Source organism: Taeniopygia guttata, chromosome 2 (genome assembly GCF_048771995.1).
Source record: "Taeniopygia guttata chromosome 2, bTaeGut7.mat, whole genome shotgun sequence".
NCBI lineage: Eukaryota > Metazoa > Chordata > Aves > Passeriformes > Estrildidae > Taeniopygia > Taeniopygia guttata.
In genome coordinates this window covers 966,539-991,707 of record NC_133026.1, presented here as the reverse complement: position 1 = coordinate 991,707, position 25,169 = coordinate 966,539, and the positions used below count along the sequence as shown (strand labels likewise).

The 25,169-nt window shown below is 49.0% G+C and overlaps 1 protein-coding gene across 11 annotated transcripts in view; it reads left to right on the top strand.

Moving 5' to 3' along the window:
- MAP4 (microtubule associated protein 4) overlaps window positions 1–25,169 on the top strand; it is a 143,575-nt gene that overhangs the window by 10,218 nt on the left and 108,188 nt on the right. For 10 of the 11 annotated variants that reach the window (XM_030266886.4, XM_030266883.4, XM_030266887.4 and 7 more), the window contains exon 2: window positions 17,809–17,861. The exons of the other annotated variant lie outside the window; for it this stretch is intronic. The gene's annotated coding sequence lies outside the window, so the exon portion shown is untranslated. The remainder of the gene's footprint in view (window positions 1–17,808; window positions 17,862–25,169) is intronic. 11 annotated transcript variants of the gene reach the window in all.

The window sequence follows — 25,169 nt, the reverse complement described above, 5'->3', positions numbered from 1 at the left end:
AAACATGGAAAATGCCCACGATTTATCAAAATGAAGCTGGTTTTCTTGCTAGTCTGGGATATGTTTATTTTTTTCTAGTGTGTAATTTATCTGTGGAATCATTTTTCAGCAGCCAGATATGCTGACTGTGCCTGTTACGTTTCCCCAGTGAAATTCCTGGCAAGCTTCACTTCTTCCAAGATCATTTTGAGGTGCTGATGTAACCAAACAGTTGAATTTGACCTCAACAAGAAATCATGTAGTGCCAAGTTTGCTCTTAATATCCATGTGGAATTGTTATTTTTGTGTGTTTTTCATGTAGCTGTTTGTGCTATTCAGTAACTTAGCTTGTGCTAATTTTTTTAATTAAGAGATGGCAGTTTATGCCTGAGGAGGGGGGGAAGCGGGTTACAGATCCTTAACACCTCATCAAAATTTCAGTGGGAGTTATTTTTTCAGCTCTATTTGAATAATTAAACATTGTACTGAACTAATTTTGCAAATGTGTGGGGGGAGCACAAGGAGTAATGAAAATAGTTAATCTAAATGGAAATGCATCAGAGCATCCTGGTTGTACAAGTGTAACACCCTGCTTTATTCTAAATAATTGTATTACTTAAAAGAAGCTTCCCAACTTAAAACCTGAGGTGTGCAATATAAACAGAGATTGGGAAATGATCCTCTGAAAGACAGAAGTGAAACAGGGGGGGTTCTGCTGATGGATATCTTGTTTAACACAGATCACCTTGAGCAGTGTAATTTTCCATACTGAATTTTTAACCCTTGCTTCAAAGCAAGGAAATTTCCAAAGTGCCTCGGAGCACCTGCATTTTGGCCTTAAATTAGTTTAGTTTTCAAATGAAGGTTTGCAGAATCTCATTATTTATGAAGCAGAGGCTTTGGATTAAGCTCAGATGTTCCTTTATTAGAGAATTCCAGCTACAAAGGGAGGCTGGGTATCCACCAGCTGCACTCTCTGAGTGATAACAGGCTTTTCAAAGTAGTTTTCTTTCAGCAATCCTGTTAATGCTTTAAATTCAAGCCTAAACTTTTTTTTTTTTTTGGTGGGATTATGGGTAGGAAGAAAAAAAAAGCTGGGTCAGAGGAATAAATGCAAATAATAGAGCATGAAGAGCAGAGCAGGAGGGCGAGGTGAGTCAATGACTGTGATATGTGTTTGTAAGTCAGCAGGGCAGTGTTGCACTCCCCACTTTTTTTCCCATCCCTTCCCTGCAGTTGTGGCAGCACCCAGAGCTCGGTGGCACCAGCAGAGTTCAGGTGTCTAATTTGGCTTTTTCAGGGTCTCTCCTTTTTCTCAGTCCCAGAAAATGCCTTTCCCTCTCCAAGCCAAGTGCTCTGTGCTGAGGAAATAACCCAGTTCTGAATTCTCAATAGTGGCAAATCAAAAAGTTCATCTGTCACCTTTGTCCTCAGCACAAGGTTTCACACCTGCAGCTCACACTGAACACTCCTCTCCCTGCTTATCTCCTGGGAGACTTTTCTGGTAATCTCTCCAAGTACAGGAGCTGGGATTTCTGGATGAAATGCTTTATATTGTACTTTTCACAAGCATAATACCAAAAAAGGGGGTTGTGTACTTTGTTGTCCTTGGAGGAGAATTTCATCTCCTAAACAGGGATGTAGGCTGTGTTTTATGGAATTGACTGAAATCTTAGTTTTTAATGTGGAGGTTGCATGTGGATTGTTCTCTCTCAGCAAGTTTTTACTGAATTCTGTTATTCTACTAATTTATTTTTAAAATACATTTAAAAAAAAAGAAAAATGGAGTGTTTTCAGATGCTCACCGGGTTGGCCAGATTCAAGGCAGGCTTTTGCTCTCCCATGTCCTTTGTGTAAATTCTGGGTTAATTAAGTGACTCATTCATTCAGTCTGGCTGAGGCTGCACATGATGGGGTGAAGGAAAAAACAAACCCAGCACAGAGTGAAACTCTCTGAGGCATCTGAGCTTCCTTCTGGAGAGTGAATTGGGAATAGGCAGCCTGTGCCTCAGTGCAGATCTGCAGGGTTGGGCATTTCACAGGACATAATCAGAGGTTCTTTGATTCCTAAACACTGCAGGGCTTCTGGTTTGTGTCCTCGTCATTCCTCAGGCCTGGCTGTTAATAAAAGTCCCAGTGCTGTGATTTCAGTGCTGGGCTGTTCAGTGCAAATCTGAATTCAGCTGCCACCATGGCAGCTGGCACAGGGCAGGGTTAGGTGGGATGTTGGGCAGGAATTCCTGGCTGGGATGGAATTCCCAGAGCAGCTGTGGCTGCCCCTGGATCCCTGGCAGTGCCCAAGGGATCAACCTGGGGTAGCTGAATGTGTTCTGTCCATGGAATGGGGTGGATTGGGATGATCCCTAAGGTCTCTTCCAACCCAAATCAGCCTGGAATTATTTTTGTTTTATTCCAGAAAATTTTGTGCATAAAACACAGAAGTAGTTCTTTAAACAGAAGTCAAAACCTGGAATGCCTGGTTAGGAAGGGGATGGACAGACCTGAAAGTAGAACCTGAAAGTATGAAAGTATTTATTCTTTTAAACACCCAAGAGGAAAAAAAGAAAAAAAAATAGCAAACCCAAAGAAAAGGCCCCTCCATAACCCCTCCAGAATTCATCCCCTCATGATTCTAACAATTTGGCTATTTTTTAAATGCCTTATAAATATTCTAAATCTAAAGAGGTAGAAGTGCAAGAGAAGGAGAGGGTGGAAGTACTGAACATTTTCTGAATAATAAAGTGGATCTTTCTGTAAAACATCTTTACTAATTAATCTGAAAACCAAGCAAACTGAACGACAGCAGCTTTCAACAAAAAGCTTTTTGATGGAGTTTGCTGCTGGGAATGAGCTCATCCTGGTGCCCAGCTGGGCACTGGGCAGGGCTGGAGCTGTTTGCTGCTCCCAGCCTGGGCTGTGGGGTCGTGCTGGGGGGGCTGGGAGCCTTGGGCTATCTCAGGGGGCTTCCCAGGTGAGCTCAGCAGCAGTTTGGATTGTGGAATTGCTATATTTATTTTTTTCTGGCAATTGCATTGATTTGAGGTACATGGAGAGAGCTGGAGAAGGACTCTTTACAAAGGGCACGGAGTGCCAGGACAAGGGGGAATGGCTTTGAGCTGAAGGAGGGTGGATTTGAATTGTTAGGGAGAAATTCTTGGCTGTGAGGGTGGGCAGGCCCTGGCACAGGTGCCCAGAGCAGCTGTGGCTGTCCCTGGATCCCTGGCAGTGCCCAAGGCCAGGTTGGACACTTGGAGCAGCCTGGGACAGTGGAGGTGTCCCTGCCATGGCAGGGGTGGCACTGGATGATCCTTAAGGTCCCTCCACCCCAAACCACTCTAATGAGGAAAGGTTACAGAAGAGTGAAGAAATGTGGTCCCAGTCTTCATTGAGAAACATGACTTAGATATTGAGGTAAAGCCAGGCAAGATTGAAATGAAAAATTATGTATCAGTGGCTCTTGGCTTTATAATTTTAAGTTACTCCTTTTAAAACATAGTATGCTGATTCACTGTGCCTTCTGTGCTTTCTACCTGTTTCTGTTTTTAACATTATGAAACTGTTGCTTTAAAATAAGCAGTTGATTCTGAAAACTACGTGTAGTAAGGGCAAACCCTGAGTATTCAACGTGTGCAATGCTTGTGGGGGCTGACACTGGGATCTTGCTGAGTGGGAATTCAGTGATGTGCCAGAAACACAGAGTTTGCTTCATTCTAAGTCAACTTTAAACATCAGAAGTTGTATTATTCATTGTTCTTTCAGTTTCTCACCCTGATAAGCTGCTTTGTTGTCCTTGGAGGCACTGGGAGCCTCATGCTGGTTCCAGTTTAAATTGCAATATCTGTGTGTAGGGGAGGCCGGAAGGTTTGGAAGCTGCTGCAACTCCAATACAAATCTTTTATTTCTGCCAACTAAAGAAATGCTGAGAGCTGTAAAAATAATGGAATTGCATGTGGGACAATGTGTTAGACTTGTCTCCTTGTCACTGGAATGTGGCTTTAAAGCCCTGGGAGAGTGAGTTGGGGTTGGAGCTGCTGCATCCCTCCTGGTGGGGCTGCCTCAAACCCCAGCTCCCGCAGGAGCAGAGCTCTGCCACGGCTTTGCTTTCCTCAGGAACTGTCAGATGTGGTGCACAGGTCAGTGTCACATCATTCCCAGCTCCCAGGGAGCCTTCCCAGCTCCTGGTGCATTCTGGAGCAGCGAGTGCAGTGTTGGCAGAGCAGCAGTGAAGGAGCTTTGCTGGATCCTGGAATCCCAGAGTGGTTGGGCTGGAAGGGAACTTAGGGATCATCCAGTGCCACCCCCTGCCATGGCAGGGACACCTTCCATGATCCCAGGTTACTCCAAGCCCTGTCCAGCCTGGCTTTGGACACTCCCAGGGTCCAGGGGCAGCCACAGCTGCTCTGGGAATTCCATCCCAGCCCCTCCTTGCCTTCCCAGCCAGGAATTCCCAATTCCCAATCTCCCATCCATTCCCTGTGTCCTGTCCCTCCATCCCTTGTCCCTTTCCATTTCTTCAGGCCCTGGCAGGGCTCTGAGCTCTCCCTGGAGCTTCTCCTCTCCAGGGGAACATTCCCAGCTCTCCCAGCCCTGGAACAGCTCTGGGGGCTCCTCTGGATCTCTCAGCAGCTCCAGGTCCTTGTGCTGCTGGATCTGGGGCTGGGGCAGCTCTGCAGGTGGGGTCTCACACACCTCCACACCCCATGGCCTCGGCACTCCTGCTTTTCTGTGGGTCTGGGTGAGTGACCAGGAGCAGGAATGGGTTTGTGTCCCAGGCAGGAGCAAGTGAAATTGTGGATGAACGTATGAACAGCTGGGCTTTTCTTTTTCTTTCTTTTTTTTTAAATTTTTTGTTAATGAGTCTGAGCTGAACAGTTTAAGTCCAGATTAAAAGCTGGATGGTGTAATTATTTTTTAATTGGTCTTTGCAGTAAGAACCTGTGCATTAAACCACAAACCTTTCTGAATACCAATTGCTGTGAGAAATAGAAATCAGGTGGATTAAGTATAGTGCTGGAAATTCATTTTATGGGTACCTCGGAAGCATTTTCATTCAGTCATAGTTCAGTATTTATTAATGCAGCTTTTGATTTCTGAAGGCATTATTTGAGGTTTTTGAGCAGCGAGTCTGCACTGATTTATTTGGTTGGGTGTGAAGTAACACACTTTGTACTGGTTCCAATCTTGATGAGGAAACTGCTGTTGGTCCTGCTGCATTTTCAGGGCAGGAGTTGCTTTCCTTGATAAGCAGAGAAGAAGGATCAGAGCAAACACTTGCAGCAGCTCCCTGGGCTTAGGCTGTCATTGCTCTGATAACACAGACAGGGTGAGAGCTGCTCCTCTGCTTTCCCAGGATAAGGGGGTCTGTGGGGATGGAATCACTGAAGGTGCTGAATCTCTCCCTTGGTTTTATTTTCCCTGTAGTTCTTATCCAACTCATTGTTTACTGTGACTGAACCCTCAAAAATGCAGCAAAGTAAAAGTGCACAACTCTCTTTTCTCTGTGCATCAGCTTGGGAGGAGTTTGCAGTGAGCAGGGGACAAGGAGGAGAGGGAGCAGCCTCAGGATGGGCCAGGGCAGGCTGAAGGTGGGCACCAGCAGGAATTTCCCCATGGAAAGGATGCTCAGGCCTTGGCACTGCCCAGGGAGGGTTGGAGTGCCCATCCCTGGAGGTGCCCCAGGAATTCCTGGCTGTGGCACTGGGACAAGGTGGCACTGGCACAGGATGGACTCAGTGACCTTGGAGCTCTTTCCCATCTTAATTCTGGGATGCTCCTGCCCTCCCCACCTCGGGCTGGTCCTGCCAGGACTGTAACCAGAGATACATTTAAAAACCTGAAATTAGGAGCTGCAGGTTTAGGGCAGGGTGCAGGACAGTGGGTGTCAGTGCCAGCCCTGGAGCTCTGCAGGGTGTGTCTGGGGTCTGTTCCCCTCTCTGTCTCAGGTCCTGCAGCAATTTGCTTCTGGTTTAACTCAGCTGTCTGCACCTTGTTGTAACCTGTCAGCAGCTGATGGTGGGTACTCAGACTCCAGCCCAGTTTTTCACGCTGAATTGAACAAATCTGTTTTCTCAGACGGTTGCATAACGGGAAGTGACTGCTCATCTTCTGTTCCAGTTGTTTTTTGTTGTTGTTGTTGGCTTTAGAAACTTTTTTTCTTTAGAAACCTTAATTATTCTACTGCAGTTGTAAATAAACATCTGAAGAATTTATCAGGTAATTTCAGGGCTGGCCTCTGTTACATTGAATTTGCTAAGAAGTGACACTGCTTAAAAATCCCTAAAACCCATAATTTTGATGCAGAATAAATGAATGTGTTCCAGCTCAGTCCAAGAATTTATCCACAAGATGGCTTTGAGTCTTACTCTGACTGCTTGCTTTTCCAGTGCACCTTCAACAAAGGAAAACTTACCCCTTATAAATGGACTTTTTTTTTTTTTTTGCTGGTGGGTTTGTTTTTCAATCTGAGTCTGAAAAGCTTGGGTAAGGTGAGTGTCTTTATGCCTTGGAAATGTGATCTGTGAGCTAAGAGGCAAAGAACTAAATGTTAATGACCTTAACCCTATCTAGCTGCACTGCCCTGACCTTTATCTCCCATCTCCCCTTTCCCCAGGTACAGGTATCACGTTCTGCTTGCACCTCCCAGAACAAACCAGCTCTGATTTTAGCTGGAAATCTGAAATAACAGGAGAGTGTTGGTTTTCTCTGGTTCTCCTGCACCCTGGTAGTGCCCAGGTTCTTGTTTCTGGGGTGGAGAGAGGTTGGTTGTGCTGGGGATCACTCAGAGCTGGCCTAACAAAGCTCTGCCTAAGCTGAGCTGTGAGTTCTGGCAGGTCTTAGCACTGTCCCCACATAAGAGAGGTCAAGTGATGTTTTGAGGCTTCTCCTGAATTTGCCAGGAGAATTTGGGATGTTCCATGAGTGACTTCTGCCCAGCTGGATCCCAGTGGGGTCCTGACAAAGTCACTGTGTAATCAGGAGTTTAATATTTTAGTTGTTTTGGTATCTCAGGACACAGATACAGCTTAATTCTTGCAAATCTGGTCTTTTCCGTGGAAAACTTTCAGGTAACAAATCCTCTGAAAACTTCTGGAATATGCTCATATTCTGAATGGATTTCATTTGAATTGATTCTAACAGTTCATGTTGTCTGTGCAATAATTTTTGAATGTCATTAACTTTTTTAGCAGAGGTTGCCCTCTAGTCTAGAAGCCAACAAAAATGGAGAGGAACTTCAGCTAGGATAGGACAAGGGGAGTGGTTCAAACTGAGAGGGAGTAGGTTTGGATGGGATTTGGGAAGGAATTCCTGACTGGGAGAGTGGGGAGAGGCTGGGATGGAATTCCCAGAGCAGCTGTGGTGCCCCTGGATCCCTGGCAGTGCCCAGGGCCAGGTTGGGCACTGGGGCTTGGAGCAGCCTGGGACAGTGGGAGGTGTCCCTGGAATTCTGATCCTGTGGTTTACCTATTTTGACACTAGCCAAAGTGTATCCTCTCTGTGCTGCTGAGCAGCTGTGGCTCCTGGAAAAACTTTTTGGAAGGAGGAGGAGCAGAGCAGAGCCAACCTGAGCAGAGCCCTGTGCCAGGGGTGTCTTACAGTGCTCATTCATTACCTGCAGTGCAGGTTCCTGCTGCAGAGGCACAGTGAGGAGCTCCTAATTCTTCACTGGACAGCCCAGGCTCTACAACAGCAAGATTTGCATTACTCAGCTGTCAGGCAGTGGTTCATTTAAGCCCTGGGAAGTTTTGATTTTGTCCTCAGCAGGAGAATGTTTCCCCTGTGTGGGAATCCAGGGCTTCCCTCTGGCTGCCCTGGCAGGTCTGGGACCCTGGCAGGGGTCAGGAACCCCCCTGGACAGAGCCCCCAGAGACACTGGCTGTGATCTCTGCCCATGGAAAAGAGTTTTCAATCTTACAGGATTAATTACCAGCTCTGAGTGTTTGATATCAGTAATAATTAGGTGTGACACGGGTGCAAAAGTAAAATTTTAGGATTCTAGATGAGGGGTTCAAAGGGGACAAGATGGAGGAAATTGGGTGTGTCTTGTCCTTTTTCTCCTTCTTCATGCCCTCCATGTTTCACTGTGGTGTTGGCATTTTTCTGTTGGTTCAGGCTGGGGACACACTGTCCAACGTAGGTGACAGATATTGGCACGTTATTGTAAATCCAGCACAGGTAGTTTGTGGTATTTAATGTTTGTACCATCCCACTGAGGGCAGAGCCCCACACGCTGCCCTGCAGGACAGAGCTGCGGCAGGGCAGCAGAACATGTTAGAGATAAACAGAATAAACAACCTTGAAACAGCACAGACCAATTATGGCTTCTGCTTTGGCAGGGGGCTGACAGACAGAGACTTTCTACAATCTCAGAATCATCAATACCCACAGATTCCGACACCCCTGGTCCCAGCACCCGCTGCTCCACGGGCAGGAGTTCAGGGAGGTTCTTGTGTGTAAAGAAACAAGGAAGATTTGGTGCTTGGTGTAATCAGAGCTGTAGGTCACTAAGATTTCAGATGTGCAAGGAGCAGCTGGTTCAGTATCAGGAGATTCTAGAAAATAAGCAGGGAAACTCAGTGATTTCTAGCCCTGAAGCAGCAGCAGTCCTGTGTCTGCACTGGGTGTAAATGCCTTTTTTACCTTCTCCTTCTGATCCACATTCACGTTTTTGCTCTTGAGAATTCACAGGGAAATCAAATGATGATTGAGACTCTGAACCTGCTCTGTTTGTGCAGTGGAAAATAAAAGATTGTTTGGTTTTTAGTGTATTCCTCCAACACTGCTTGTGTTGCTGTCTGGCATAATTTAAAAATCAAAAGTTGTAATCCTTTTGCCTAAAAAGAGTGATGAAGCATCTGCTGTATCATCATTGTCCCAAAATTGATGTGGAAAAGATAATAGGAAAATCCTAGAATCCCAGAATGTTTTGTGTTGGAAAGGACCTTATATCCCAGCCCATGCCAGCCCTGCCATGGCAGGGACACCTCCCACTGTCCCAGCTGCTCCCAGCCCTGCCCAGCCTGGCCTTGGGCATTTCTAGGGATCATCCACAGCTTCTCTGGGCACCCTGTGCCAGGGCCTGCCCCCCCTCCCAGCCAGGGATTCCTTCCCAATATCCCATCCAGTCCTATTCTGTCAGCTCATCAAAAACCATCCCTGAGCAGAGGAGATGCTAGGATTGCTGTGGGGTGGGTTCATCTTGCAGTGTTTGTCACCTCTGCTGGGATTGAGGAATGCCTGGATCACTCTCCTCGTGTGTTCCTGCACATCTGAAATATTTATCCTCAAAGACACAGCTTATTTAACCTGTCACACTGATCTGCTGAGATACTGCTCTTTGTTTAGAGCATGAAACTTGGGTTTATAGAAATGTACATGAATGACCTTCATGGAAATATTTATTAACCAAATAACATGTATTTTCAGAGCTTTTATCCTACTATCCTGGTCACACTGCCAGCCTGTATTCTGTTGAAATTTGGTGGTTTTTTTCCTTTTTTCCTCTGAAGCATCCATGCAAAATCTACGGCAATAATAATTTTCCAACTTGAAAAGCCGGGAGTTAAATAAATCCAAAATCCTGTTGCACTTTCAGGTCAGAACTGGGGCAGTTTTGAGTTGGGTGAAGCAGCACAGGTCAGTGGTCCCACCACGCTGGAGTCCCTAAAATGCTCCATTCACCAGCACCAAGCAAAGCTCAGCTCCAGGAGCACCCGCTGATCTCTGCATGGATCCTTTCCCATCAAATCCCTGTTTTAGGGGGTTTGGAAGTGCTCCCTGAGGTCCATCAGCTGTCCTGAGCTGGGAGCTGCAGCTCCCTGCCCACCCACACGTCCCCAGGGGATAATCCCCTCCAGGACCAGGACACGGGGGGAGGCTGTGACCTGGTGTAGGTGAGCAGATATTAACGGGCAGCTCGGGCACTTGGGTTATGAAACCTGGCAGGCACCAGCCTTGGAAACGTGAGGAGATCCCAGGCTGGTGAATTTTCATGCTTTCTTACACTGATAAATGCCAGGGACTGTTGGGAATTCTCCAGGAGCTGTCTGGTTTGAAGCTGTGTTACCTGTAGCAGCCTGCAGGGCCCAAGGGGAAGGGAAATCCAAACTTTTCTCCTGTTTGCCCACAGCAGGGCCTGAGCTGGCACTGCAGACAGCATTCCTTAATCTGGTGTAACTTGGTAAAATCATGGTTGGTGCCTGCAGTTTCCTTCTTGGTTTTCCTTCTCCAAAGCTGAGGAAAGCCAATGTTTTGTAGTTCCAATGGGATTAGGGAGTTCTCCATTCTGGGGTGCATGGATGTATTTGATACAGTCTTGGAATGGTTTGGGTTGGAAAGGACCTTAAGGAACACCCAATCCCACCCCTGCCATGGCAGGGACACCTCCCACTGTCCCAGGCTGCTCCAAACCCTGTCCAGCCTGGCCTTGGGCACTGACAGGGATCCAGGGACAGCCACAGCTGCTCTGGGCACCTGTGCCAGGGCTGCCCACCCTCCCAGCCAGGAATTCCTTCCCAATACCTGATAAAAATCTCTCCCCTTTCAGTTTAAACCCATCAACCCTTGTTCTATCTCCATTTTCTCTCTGTCTTTTGTCTAAGCCCCTTTAGGACACACCTGCACATTCTGGTTTTGGGTGTCCATTCTGTCATTTGGGGGTCTGGTTTTGATCTGCACAGCAAAGGTTTGTCCTGAGTGAACGTGGAATAAACCTCAGGGGCTGTTCTGGAAGCATCTCCAGCCTTGCCAGGGAGCTGTGGGGGAGCAGCTGTGTCCTGCTGCTGCTCTGGGGGTGCTGTGTGCCAGGAGGATCCTTGTGTTGGACCTGTTGTGTCGGAATCCGTGGGTGTTGGTGATTCCGAGATTGTAGAAAGTCTCTGTCTGTCAGCCCCGTTGCCAAAGAAGAAGCCATAGTTCGTCTGTGCTGTTTTCAAGGTTGTTTATTTTTGCTTATCTCTAACATGTTCTGCTGCCCTGCCGCAGCTCTGTCCTGCAGGGCAGCGTGTGGGGCTCTGCCCTCAGTGGGATGGTACAAACATTAAATACCAGAAACTACGTGTACTATATTTACAATAATGTGCCAATATCTATCATCTACGTTGAATAGTGTGTCCCTAGCCTAAACCAATAGAAGAATGCCAACATCACCAAGAACATGGAGGTAAGGAAGAAGAAGGAGGAAGAACAGGATCAGGTCCACTTTCCTCCATCTTAGAACTCCTGACCCCCCTGTACAAAGTAAAACCCCCCTGTACAGGTGTTAAAACCCCCCTGTACAACACTAAAAAATTTTATCCTCTAATTTGTGACTACTTTTACTATACCATCTAACTCTCTGTGACCGCTTGTTCCACCTTCAAAGTTGGTAATTCATTCCATGGTTCAAACTCAAAATCACAGCTGTTTTCATCTGCTTGCCAGGGTCTAAAATGCTTCTGACCAAGGCCTGGAACCTCTAAAAATGTCTGAGGGACATTTTGAGTTCCGACACTGTTGGACATCCAGTTACACCTTGGCTGAGCGACTTTGTAAAAACCAGCAAAAATGTTAATTTTTAAAGAGGCACTGAGAGGGAAACCCTTGCAAATGCCCTGTTAGTTCCAGTTGTGGGCTGGGGAGGCTTTTGTGTGGGTTTGCTTTTGTGTAGTGCCAGGTGAGCTGGGCTGCTGGAGCTCCCAGGACCAGACCACAGTCTGGTCTCTCTGGCTACCCCTGTGCTGCTGAGTTATGTGATATTTGGTGGTCTCTGGTAGTGCTGGGATGTTTTATTTCAGGAGATTTCCTCTTGCAGCCTTTAACCCTGGGCAAAAATCCTCTCCCACAGCCTGGTGGGTGCTGTTCCAGAGCTGCCATGGACCAGGACCATTCTCAGATGTAGCAGCCCTGGTGTGGGGAGCAGGATTTTATCTGTGAGGGTGTTCCTGGTCACTCTAACTCAACTGTGGCATTGAGGAGCTCCTTCCCATTCCTTCCTGGTGCAGGAAGGCGTTTTAGGAAGGCCAGCAGTCGGCTTAGAGCCTCTCATTAGTGGACAAATGACATTTGGATAATGAAAGCTGCTTCTTCTCCTTGTTGCCATCAAAGAGTTCATTAATGCTCCCCCAGCCGAGGCAGGACAGGCACTGGAGGAGCTCCAGCCTTGAACGATGATTTCATAGTTCAAGATTTGACTCTGTTCTTGCTGCTCCTTGTATAATGTGTGTGCAACTGAGTCTTTATGAATCTCAGATCATTACAAATGCTATTTCTGGCCTGTAGTGTCCCAGAAGATGCAGGTTGGATAGTGCTGGCAGAGGATGGGTGTGGGGATGTGCTTTGACAAATAAAGCAGATGACAGGAGTCACAGTGGATCTGTATTGATTAGACAGAACAGTAGGAAGAATTTCTGAATTCTTAAACCCTCTATTTTTAGATGTAGTTCGTCTGGGCTGAAGGCTTTCTGTTCCCTGAATTGTTCCAAAAATAAATATTTCAGAAGAGGATTAAACTTGAATGTGGAAGTCAGTGTTTTTTATGCATCAAGGTTCATGGAAGGAGCTGGTCAGAAATCACTATTCTCCTTAAATTTGCATGCTCTGAATCCAAATTAAAGCTGTTTTCACCAAAACTACTCATCCACACGGGAGGCTCGAGGTGCTGGTGAGAATGCAACTGTGAGAGCTAATTTTAGCTAATTCAGTCCTGTGAGCAGCAGAGTCCTTCAGCTGTGAAAAGAGACACTTCGCTCTTGCTTAAATCACTTTCCTTTTTTATTGAGCTTCTGCTGAACACGGATAGGCTTTGCTGATCTCACCAAGGGCAATGTCTGCCTTGGCTTTTGGTGCTGGGTTTCTTTGTGGTGTGAATCTGGATGTTAAGGTTTTGTTTTGACACTTCAGAAATATCTTTGAATCTTTCTATGCATCGCTTGTGTCGAAGTCCTTCGTCTCAGCCTTGTCTGGGTGTTTGCAGCCTCCTGTCACATAGAGTTTATGTGTAACACAGTCTCTCCCACGTCCCTGTCTTGGGCACTAACAAACCAGAGGGCTCTGGCTTCTGGAACTTTCCTTCCCAGGTGGGTGCAGCCCTTGCTGCACTGCCCAGCCCTCCGGAGCCCTTTGGGAAGGTCCTTGGCTGGTCCTTGACACTGGCACTGTGATAACCCATGAGTCACTCCTCAACTTCCCAGAGTCATTGCACGTTGTATCTTTTTTTCAAATTGCTCCTGACATCCCAAAATCCGTGGTGCTATAAAAACAGCCCCACTTGTGCAGCTGCTTATTTCCTGTCTGACTCTATGAACCTCACTGGGTTTTAACTTTGTCAGCCCGAATCGCCGCCGAAGACTCTCGTTTTAAAGCCTGTCCCCTCTAATAAGGATGAAATGTGGATGCTGCCAAAGAGTATCTGCTTGCTTTGCAGTGGAAAGCCTTCATCCTTCCATGTCCTACCTGGGAATGGGGAGGAGCATCTCCTTCTCCAAGCAGCAGGACTTGCGTGACTGCCATGGAGCTCTGGCTTGCTGCTCATGAATATTCCCCTAGAAAATGATTCACTCTTCAAGTGCAGTGGAAATACATCCTGTGTTTTGAAGACTCTTTAAATTATTAGTCTAACTTCTCCTGGGAGAAGCTCCACTCAAAAGCCTGAAGTTAAAGCAGTCACTTTCAAATCCCAGAATCGTTTGGGTTGGGAAAGATCTCCAAGTCCAAGCTGTGCCAAATCCCCTCCTTGTCCCCAGCACTGAGTGCCACATCCAGGTGTTCCTTGGACACCTCCAGGGATGGGCACTCACAGCCTCCCTGGGCAGCCTCTTCCAAGCCCTGACCACCCTTTCCATGGAGAAATTCCTCCTGATGTCCAAGCTGAGCCTGCCCTCCCCAGCCTGGGGCTGTTCCCTCTCCTCCTGTCCCTGTTCCCCAGGCTGTCCCCTCCTGTCAGGAGCTGTGCAGAGTCCCCCTGATCCCCCTGATCCCCCTTTTCTCCAGGCTGAGCCCCTTCCCAGCTCCCTTATCCATTTCTCCTAGGATTTACTGTCAGCTTTATTCAGATGCCTCATGTCAGTGTGGGAGCAGGAGTTTGATGCTGAACAAAAATTAATGGAGTATCTGGCAGTGGTGCCTGTGAAGGAAAAAAATTCCATCATATTTGTGAATAAACTCTTGGTTTAGGATCTTGGTGAGTTCAGGAACAGGCAAGGAGACAATGTAGGTGGCCATAAAGGCGATTTTCCTTCTGAGGGAAGGTGTCCCTGCCCATGGCAGGGATTGAAATGAGATCTTTAAGGTCCCTTCCACCCACCCCATTCTGTGACTCCTTGTCAGGTTGTTGTAGTTATTGCTGGGAAGAGCCAGGGATGGAAATCTGAGCTGCCCAATCTGGATTTCATGGCCACTGTGTATATTTAGCTCAGGGTTCACCAGCCTTTGCCTTTGGAGCCGGCATCCGACACCCTGGGACTGCTTTGCATGTGGAATGTTGGAGTGGGGTGGGCAACGCCCCTCTTGGCTTCCCTATCGAGTGATCTTCATGCCCTGTGTGTGTTGGAGACAGGAGCTATTTAAAGGGAGCTGTTTATCCAGAGCTTTGGCAGCCAGGCCTGAAGGGGGAGAGAACAGGAACTCCAAGGCTGAGGGGCTTTCTCCTGCAAGGCACAGGAGCAGTGCTGAATTTGGGGTGGGGAAACAGAAAGTGCTGCTTGTTTAGGGAGTTTAAGGGAGCTGATAAGGGCTTCTGAGATGGGGAATGGCACATTCTTTCTTCGTGGTAACCTCAGTGGCACTGGAGTGCATTCCACCTGGCTGGGATCAGTGCTACAAAGTCCTGGGGAGCTGAAACTGGGAGCTGGAGGCTGATCCTTTGCTGAGGTGGATGTGGAGAGCTGCTCACATCATTTTTGGGTGGCTTACCAAGATGGGCTTGGTCCTTTTCCCCAGGACCAGGCTGAGCTGGGAGTTCATCCTCCAAAGGGCTGTCACTGCAAACTGGTAGAGATGAGTAGGTGCTGCTAAAAGTAGTAAAAACCTTCAAAATTACAGAAACCCGAAGGGAGTTGTTAATGTTTGCCCTGAAATGTGGATGTGATTTTGGAACTCCTCAGAAACCCGGTGTGTTACAGATGGGCTGTGTCTGGCGAGCTCAGTGTGTTAATGGGATGCAGTTTTTCTGGGAGGAGGATCTCTGGAGCTGGAGAAGCCCTTGGAATGTTCTGTACCAACAGGATGAGGAGCTGAGGAACAAGAAGTACTGGTGCAGGATGTGGAACTGGATCTTACAGGGACAGCAAACACGAACAGGGTGCATGCCAGGCAGGACCCAGTGGGGAGTGGCATTAATGAGATCCCTGCTTTGCCCTGGTGCTGCTTTTCCGTGGCAGCTGTGGGGAGACAGTGCTGGGGAGGAAGGAAGAAGGAAGGAAGTTGGGAGTTTGGGGTCAGAATGAATGGACAGCTGTCTCTACTCCTTAAATCAGTTCTCAGAAGCATTTCTCCAAAGTGGAGAACAGCCCTGGTTAACCATGGGCCACAGGAGCTGGGATTTGCTTTATATATGGATTTTCTCCTGCTGTTTAGCAAGGTTTCTGGAACAGCCAGAGTCTTCCTCAGTTTATCCCGTGAGGGGATGGGGTAAAGTCTCTCAGATTATTTGAAGACCCAACACATAAGAAATCTTTGCAGCCACACCTTCAATTTCAGCAAATCTTTTAAGATATTTAACACTTCTTCTTATCAGTGAAAGCCCCCCTTAAATTAAAGGGCATCAATTTTACAAGAGGGGTAGTTAAGACTCCCACAGTTCAGGAATTCTGCACTTCAGGGGTTGTTTAGAGAGCAACCAGAGGTACATTTTACAAAGAAAAAGTTGGTTTGCCCAGACCAACTCCCAGACCTGTGGTGGATTTTATCTCACAGTTACCAGGCTGACCCAGCCACTGCCCTATTTGAACTGGAGCAACACTAAAAAAGGAGCTTCTGCTTCTCATTTTCTTCAATTCTGCCTGAAAAGTGAAGTCTCTGGGTTGTTTTTCTTAACAAATAAGGTAAAGTTTTGGTGGTTTCTGTGCAAAGGACTGGATCACAGCAAGAACTGTGGGCTGGCACCAGGGGAGCAGCCAGTGGGGAGGGGATGGGGCTGTTCTCTAGTGGGAAGGAGCTGGAGAGAAGGACCCTGATGTCCCAGTTTGTCACAGGCTGGCTCTCCTGCCAGTAAGGATGTGGGGATGGGAGGTGTGCTGTTGGTTTGTGGCCCTCTGGGGAAGGGACTGAGCACCTGGTGCAGCTGAATCCTGCACCAGAGACTCCTCCTTTCCATAATGAATGTGGGAACTCCCCTTCCCAGCCCTTCTGAAGGGAGCAGGACTCTTCTGGAAGGCTTTGCTCACTCCTGAGGGCTTCACTGCTTTACTGAAGCTAAACTGACACTTTTCACTGGGCTGTGTCCTCGTTTAGCTAAAAGCTCTGGCATTTCACTTCCCTGGAACACGAAATGTCCGTCTGTGGGGAGAGGAACACGATTGGTGTTTCTGTCTGGCTGCTGAGCAGGTACTGAGATGATTTTTTCCTGGGAGATTGGCTTGATGACTTGCAGTGGTGGAGAACAAGTTGGACATTTATTTCTCCATGTGGATTGAAATACTTCAACTCTGTGGCTCAGTTTGTGTTTTCTTCTTCAAGGCGGATAGAAGGAGTAATTACTGGGATAGATTTTTTTTTTTTTTTTGGTGATTGCTTCACAATTAAGAAACATTATCAACAAAATGTAAAATATTGGGTAGAAAAATTTGAAACACGACACCCAGGTGAGGAGATGGTTCCTGGTAAATCTGGTGGGAGCAGCTGCACTGGAATCGTGGCAAAAGTAGAGAAAACAGCCAGAGTAGATGAAGGTGGGCTCGTGACTGGGATGTGGCTGTCACAGGTGCCTGGGCAGGTGTGACAGGGGCTGAAAGGGGCCCTGTGAGCTCTTAAGCCCTTCATTGAGCACCTGAAATGCTGCTTAGGGCAGGGATGTCCTGATCAGCCTGGCTTAATTCAGCTTTAATGCTGTGTTTGGAGAAACCTATTAAGGTGTGCAACGAGGGAAAAGTAGCTCACAGTTTTCATGGAATATCCTGAACAGCTGAGCAAGTGTTGATGGGCAACAGCAAGCACAGAAATAGCAATGACAGGGTGGTTGGAGTGTGGGGGGACCTCTGGATGTCAGCCAGGCCAAGCCCCTGCCAGGGCAGGGTCACTGGGGTGTGTCCAGGTGGGTTTGGGGTGTCTCCAGCCCCCCTGGGCAGCTGTCCCAGGGCTCTGCCCCTCCATGGAGAGAGGCTCTTCCTCCTGCTGAGCTGGAGCTGCTGTGGTTTGCTTTGTGGCCACTGCTCATTGTCCTGTCGCTGGGCAGAGCCTGGCACCTTCTCCTGGCACAGTTTGGGAGATTTGTGTGGATTGATGGGATCCCCTGTGAGCCTTCCCTCCTGCAGCCTGAGCAGGCCCAGCTCTGCAGTCTCTGCTCACCAGAGATGCTCCAGAGCCCTGAGCAGCTCTGTGGCCTCTGCTGGGCCCTCTCCTGCAGCTCCTTGGACTGAGGAGCCCAGAACTGGACACGATAGCCCAGCTGTGCCTGACCAGGGCTGAGTAGAGGGGCAGGATCCCCTCCCTCACTCCTGACCCCAGCAACACCGAGATCTTACTCCTGTTGAGGAAGGAACACCAAGAAAAGCTGCCTGCATCACTGATGGGGGACTGCAGCAAAATCTCCCAGGTCTCAGTTAATTCTGAGTACCACCACTCATGTCCCAGCATCCCCAATTCCTGCCATCCCAGGGCTCTGTGGTCACACAGTTCCTTCTCCCTTGTGTCTTGCAGATAAGCAGTTTCTGAGGACTGAAGTACCTGCCCAGGGAACACCTGCTCGTGAGGTAGGAACTGATTTTCTAATGACCCAACAGGAAATGCTGCATTCAAAAGCAGAGTTTGGTACAGCTGTGTGTGCACACCAGAACAGCTGTGCTGGGAATGCAGCCACCATCCAGAGATCTGGGGTGAGATTTCTGCCACTGGGGACTTCTGTGGAGCAAGCGTGGCTGGAATGCACTCACCTTCCCATCCTGTTCTGATAAACCTTCTAATTACTGCTAATTACTGCTCTTTTTACATGCTGCCAGTTAAAATCCTTCCAGACAGAATCACAGAAAGGTTTGGGCTGGAAGGGACTTCAAAGCCCACCCAGTGCCACCCTTGCCATGGCAGGGACACCTCCCACTGTCCCAAGCTGCTCCAACCTGGCCTTGGGCACTGCCAGGGATCCAGGGGCAGCCACAGCTGCTCTGGGAATTCCATTACCATCCCTCCCAGCCAGGAATTCCTAATTCCCAATCTCCCATCCATCCCTGCCCTCTGGCAGTGGGAGCCATTCCCTGTGTCATGTCCCTCCATCCTTGTCCCCAGTCCCTCTCCAGCTCTCCTGGAGCCCTTCAGGCCCTGGAAGGGGCTCTGAGCTCTCCCTGGAGCTTCTCCTCTCCAGGGGAACATTCCCAGCTCTCCCAGCCTGGCTCCAGAGCAGAGGAGCTCCAACCTTTCAGGAATTTATTGAAATTCAGACATTTTTGGGGTTCTGTTTGGGATAACAGGGCTGGTGTGGAACTCCAGGCTTATCCTTTCTGGCCACTTGGGCTTTCCTTCTTTGCCTTTTGTGCTCCAAAGGGCTCACATCTTGTTTAACTTGCTCATTCAAATCTTCTTTTTATCAGACTAAGAGGACTAGAAAAGATTAAAATGGGTAAACTAGGCTAAGAAAAACAAGTCTGATTTGATTTGTTAGGAATTGGGAGCAGCAGATCATCCAGGTTTTTTATCCTAGCTTCCTGTGGGGAAAGCACAGCAAAGCTCCAGTTCTGGAATCTGCCATCAGCCCTGCAGTCAGGATGCCCATGTAATGTGCTTTGGGGAAATAATTACCATTTATTCCTGATTTTTGTGTGGACTGAGAGAGCCACGTGTCTTCTGCAGAGCAGTTTGGGATTGTTCTCAAACTCTGGTTATGTGTTGAAGTCCTGAGAGGAATTTCTGCTGTCTTTTTCCCCGTTTGAGCCATCCCTCTGCATTTTCCTGTAGAAAAGGCCTGAGCTGTCAGTGGCAGTGCTGGTTCCACGCAGGGACCCCCAGTCAGGAGTGCAGAGGGGCCACATGGACAGAGCTCATCACACCTGCTTTATCCCCTGTCATCTCCTGGGACTCACAAGTCTCCTAAAACTTAGTTATGGGATAAAATTATTCCCCAGGTGCCTTTTTTTTCCAGTGTCCTTAAACAACAGATGCAGAGATAACGCTGTAGGTGCAGAGTTCTTCATTTCCAGTGGGGCTGATGCTGCTGTTCATGGTGGGACTGGAAGAAGCTCCTGTGTCCCTATTCCTGAGGTGGCTGGAAGGTGCTCCCAGTTCCTGAGGTGGCTGGAAGGTGCTCCCAGTTCCTGAGGTGGCTGTGCCCAGGCTCCCTGGGGCATCCCCAGCTCCTGCTGTCACTCCAGGGCTGTGGCTGCTGGCCAAACCATCTTAAGTCGTTGTCTCAAAGCCACTTGAAGAGAAGCCAAGGAAGATGGCTTATCCCCCCTGGGTGGGCTGGAGGGGGGGCCATGCCCAGAGTGCCCCACGTGCCCTCCCCGTGGCCTCAGCGGACCTGCAGGGGTCACAGGGTGTCACCTCCGCCTCAGGGAGGAGCTGGACAGCAAAGGTGACAGAGGAAGGGGAGAGCTTGGTGTTTTCCTCCCTGCACCTGCCAGTCTTGAGTGGGTTTTATTTTTCCTCTTTTCTACCTCTCTTGGCTTGGCCCAGTGTGTTGGGAAGGTCTGCCAGGCTCCTGGGGTGCCTGAACTCGATTTGGACTTCATGGAGTATCTCCAGTTGGAAGAGACCCTTAGGGATGATCGAGTCCAATTGCCTGCTCCTCATAGGACCTCCTAAAACTGAATGCCACACCTGAGAGTCCTCTCCAGGCACCCCTGGAGCTCTGACAAGTTGTGTTGTACCTCCCACCTCGTCCAGGGAGGTGACTTTGCCATCAGGATTCTCCTCCTTGCATTTCTCCGTGGTACAAACTGGGAGTTGTGGCAGAACTGCTCCCTGCAGTCCCAGGCACCCACGGCTCCACAGGTTTCAGGAGGTGCAGAGCCAGCAGGGATTTCCCACAGCCTGCACTGAGCAGCTGAAGTGCTTCCTGGAGGGATTGATCCAGGAATGCTTCAGCCAGGCTCACTGATGGTGAGGATGAAGAGCAGCAGCTTCCTCCCCACATCCTGGGAGAGCAGGGCATCCTGCTGGGAGCTGGGCTGCTCCTGCTTGCATTCACCTGGCTGAGGTGAACCTTGGGTTCTGTGCCAGCCTGAAGCTGTTATCATACCACACTGCCCCTCAGGAGTACCCCAGTTCCTCCTGCTCACTTCCCTCAGCCAGGCCCAGGGGAATGTCTGGTCATGACTGCGGCACCTGGATCTTCATTTGGTTCTTGTGTTGGTTCCACGTGTGCACATGGGGAGAAAACACTTCTGAAAACATTACCTGCTGGATAAATTCATGTTTTGTTGTGTAATGGCTCTAACTGGGAAGAAGCACTCACAAACCCACATCTTTAGGGTCAGTTTTTGGCACGGGGTGCCCAGAGCAGCTGTGGCTGTGCCTGGGTCCCTGGCAGTGCCCAAGGCCAGGCTGGACAGGGCTGGGAGCAGCCTGGGACAGTGGAAGTGTCCCTGCCATGGCAGGGGTGGCACTGGATGGGCTTTAAGGTCCCTTCCAACCCAAATATTCAGGGATTTGAGGTTTCTGAGTCACTTTACCACTTAAAGTTTTACTTTCCTAAAGTGATGTGGGAAGCACCCTGAACTACAATCAAAAGGTTTCTTTGGGTTTTTTTTTTATTTTCAGTTCTACACTGAATAGTTATTTATTTAGTCCCCTCTTTTTCCTCTTTTGGAAGAGAGTTGCTGTGTCCAAGGGCACCTCAGTGTGGCACTGGACGCTGCAGCCACACCTGGGATAAGAAAGTGAATCATTCTCTAAGGAAACCACCACACCATGCCTGATAAGGCTGCAGGGACACCTGGAATGTCTTTTATTGCTCTTTCTTTCATGAAATCTCAGCTTTTGTTTTCTAGCCAAAGCCTTGTTTTCCAGGCACCCTTGAATGCGTTTGCTATCAGGAGCACGGAAATGTAAATACAATGGTGGTTGGGCTGCAGCAGCACCTCCCTTCCTCCCCCTGCCTTCCTGCATGCGCTTGGGATGGGGGAGCTGTTCTTCTGCATTAATTCATTTCAGAAAGGACTGTTCTTGCCCCTGCTGCCACCTCATCAGATTTCAGAGACAGACAATTCTCTCCTTGAGACCAAGAACTAGCACAAGGCCTCGTGCTCTGGCTCCTCTTGGCATCTCCCCAAGCTCCTGCCTACCAGCACATCCCATTTTTTAACCAGATAAGCCACACAGGCACTGTTCTACTTGAACTAAGACTGCATTCTTCTCCTTGCAACATTTGAGTTCATTTCCTAGAAGAAAAACTAAAAAAACCTGGAGCCATCACCAACCTGAGTGTGCAGCCTTAAGTTTGCAGCTGTTTTTGAGAGCTGCTGCCCAAGTGTGGTTGTGCTGGATGTGCTTGGTCACTGGGAGCTAATGTTGGTTGATCTCTCAGTCAGCAGGAATTTTGTCATTACAACCAGGTCAGGATAGCAGAAAGGCTCCAATGTAGAATTTGTTCTTTGGCCTCACTCGGGAGGAATTGGGCTCAGCTGTTGGATGTGAGCACTCGCTTGGCCTCACTCTGTGCCTGTCATCTGCTTTTTATACTGACTGCCATGGACTCTGTGTGGCAGGAACAAGTCTCTGGGCAGTTCTTTCTCCTCAGTTCTCAGCTTTTCTTGCCTTCTTGCCACAGCAAATGTCTGTGCTGTGTCTGTGCCACGCTGGGGCTGCTCCTCTGGGCCTGGGCCAGCTCAAGAAAAATCCCTGGGATCCTCTCTAAGAATAAACACTACGTGAGAGCAGGAGTGTCCCCCTGCCTGGGGAGAATTAAGTGTCCTGCTGGGAGGCAATAACAGCAGCTTAAGGGCTGGGCTGGCATCCCTGTGGCTGAAGGATGAGCTGCAGGGCCCCAGGAGGAGGGGCTGGCCTGCACCTGCAGCTCTCCTTGCTTCCAAAGCCCGCTGCCCTTATCAATCAGCAATCCCCAAGGGCCTTTTGTGCTGCTGCTGCTGCTGGTGGCTCCTGACTGAGGGACCTGAGCTAATTCATGTTCCCAGGAATTCCCTGACTTAGTGGGAAGGTCTCTCTCTGCCCTAATGCTGAGCTGTCCCTCAGAGCACCCCAGGTTCTCCCCAGGGAGGTTTTCACTGCTCCTTTCCCTGCCTCACACCCCGTTCTGAAGCTCAGTTATCCTCCTCCCTGGCCTTGGGAGCTGCACCATCACCACCAGGAGTGCTCCTCTCCCTTGGATCACAGGTTTTGCTTCCCAAACTTCCAACAAATCCTTTCCTGAGCTCTTGTAGCCAAAGGTTCAGCTCTGCTTGCTGAGGGGCCCAGGTGTGATCAGGGCTTTTAAAGCTAAAGGCTCCTACCTTGGTTTAAAAGGATTTCAGAGCTTTGCCTTTCTCACCTGTGTTTAGGCACAAATATCCCTACTTAGAAGTAATTCCTATTAATGTGGAATATGGTTAATCTCCATTATATCTATTGTGGAGTTTCCCCAGCATGAACAAAATCCATACATGGAATTGCCAAAGGTGATGCAAAAAGCCCTTTCTGAGTGTGTTTTAGTGGCACACCAGGGTGTAAAGGCTGGCTGGAATATCCCAAACAGGGTATCCTGTCCTCAACAGGGTAAGAACAGGTGTATCCCAGAGCTGGGCTTAACTGAGTCAGGAGCAGGCTCCACAGCTTGGAGCCTTCCAGATGTAATTCTGCTACCACCCAAAATGGGCTTAGGGATTTTAATTCTCCATGAATTTCTGAGCACCTGAGTGGCCTCCACAGAAAAGGAGGGAATTTGGTTCCTGGCCTGACAAAGCCTGTGGCTGGAGTGGAGAGATGCTTGTGCTCCCTGTGCACATCCCCATGGAGCAGGAGCAGGTCCCTGGGCACATCCCATGGAGCAGGAGCAGGTCCCTGGGCACATCCTCATGGAACAGATCCCTGGGCACATCCCATGGAGCAGGAGCAGGTCCCTGGGCACATCCCATGGAGCAGGAGCAGGTCCCTGGGCACATCCCATGGAGCAGGAGCAGGTCCCTGGGCACATCCCATGGAGCAGGAGCAGGTCCCTGGGCACATCCCATGGAGCAGGAGCAGGTCCCTGGGCACGTCCCATGGAGCAGGAGCAGGTCCCTGGGCACACCCCATGGAGCAGGAGCAGGTCCCCAGCGTGGTGACAGAGCTGGGCACTAACAGAGCATTTCCTCTGCCCTGCCAGAGCCTCCCCCCAGCTTTGTTGTGGTTCCCAAAGGGCAGCCCCTGACCTCTGCAGCAGCCCAGCTGTTCTGTTCCATTTCCAGGTTCCTCTGGGGGCATTTCTGGACGTTTGCAAAGCTCCTCAGGCAGCTGCTGAGCCCTTGCAGTCCCTCACTGCTGCAGCCAAGGCCTTGCAGAATTTGCAAATAGCTAAGACTAATTTCTTGGTATAGGAATGCTTTGGTTCATTCTTCCAAAGCTTTTTGTTGCCTTCCAGTAGTGTTTGAAAACTTTAAAATATTGTTTTCTCTTGACAAATCCCCTTGAAAAAGCATTGCCAGGTTTGTTGTTCCACTCCTCTGGAACACCGAGCTGGTGCTGACTTGCCATGAATGAAAACAATTCTCCACTCGAATTTCTCATGTGGAAGCTTCCAGTCCTGTGTCCTGATGGGCAGGTTCTGGTGCTCTGTAATTAAGTTGTCAGGAGAAGGGCTCATTTTAATTAAAAGTGAAGCAGCTGCTCTGGTAGAGTCACTGACACAACTGGAATTACTCCGTGCAGGGAAAGGAGTGGAGTGGCTGGAAGCAGAGATGGAGTCCAACCTGTGCCTGATCCCAGCTTCATTCAGAATTCATCCTCTCTGGCCTTGCTTTCCCTCCTACACTCTCAGATGTGTATATATTTATATTTTATATATTGTTATATCTACAGAAGGCAACACTGGGCGTTGAGAAGGCACTGAGGGCCTGCACAGTGCTACTCAAACTGTAATTAGGCCAGACTAAACCTCTGAATTTTCATCTCACAGCATGACTTGAACTCATTCTCATCTCTGGGTTTGTCCTTCTGATGTTTGTGCCATGCAGTTTTCATCCCATTGTAGAAATTAACACCCAAATTCTCCCGTGAGAACAAAATCCTCTCTTCTGGGAGACATGTACGTGAGACAAAGGTGGAACAGGATGAATTCAGAGGAGCTGGCACGAGGGCTGAGGTGAATTTTGTAGTGGAACTTATCCTTGTTGTGCAGCCAGCTGTGCTGTCCAGCTGTGGCAGAGGTGGTGCCGCAGGAAGAAGAGCAAGGAGGGGGAGATGGGAACTGTTGGGTGTTGTCAGGGATGTGCCAGCCTTGCCCCTGTGCCAGGAGCAGGATCTGTGGGCACAGCCTTGTGCTGTGGGTTTGCTCTGGGGGGAGGTGGGACCCAGCTCCTCCCTGCCCCGCTGCTATTAAAGGAAAGCAGCTGACGGGAGCAGCTGCTGGGGCTGCTCAGCCCAGCATCCTCCGGAGAAAGTGCTTTGCAAACAGCCCTTTCCTCCCCTGCCCCCACCTCTCCTTCCCTGTGCCAGGAGAAACCAGGAGGCTCTTCCCCCATGATTGATGGAACTCTCCTTTTTTGGTGCTGCCTCTCCACGGAATGAAATCCCCTCTGCTTTGAGGCCCTAAAACCTGCAGGGCCCTGGGGGCTGGCTTTTTACAGCTGCTCACTTTGGAGCTAAAACTTCCAGGTCTGGGCAGAAGGTGGGCAGACTCTCTTGCTTCCTTAGGTAAATATTTGATTTTTGGAGTCCTTTTTAGGTCTCTTACTTCAGTGCTGGTAGTCCTGTGCAGAGCTCGACACTTGAAAGTCCCTCAGAGTTATTATCTATGAACTCATCTTCCATGTGGCTTTTTTGAAGGCCAGCCAAGAGCATTAATCCCCACCTTCTAGAGTCCCTAATCCCTGCTGGGGCTTAGAGGAAAGTTATTCTTGTCCTCCCAGTGAAGCTGCTCTGGCAGAGCATCTCTCTCT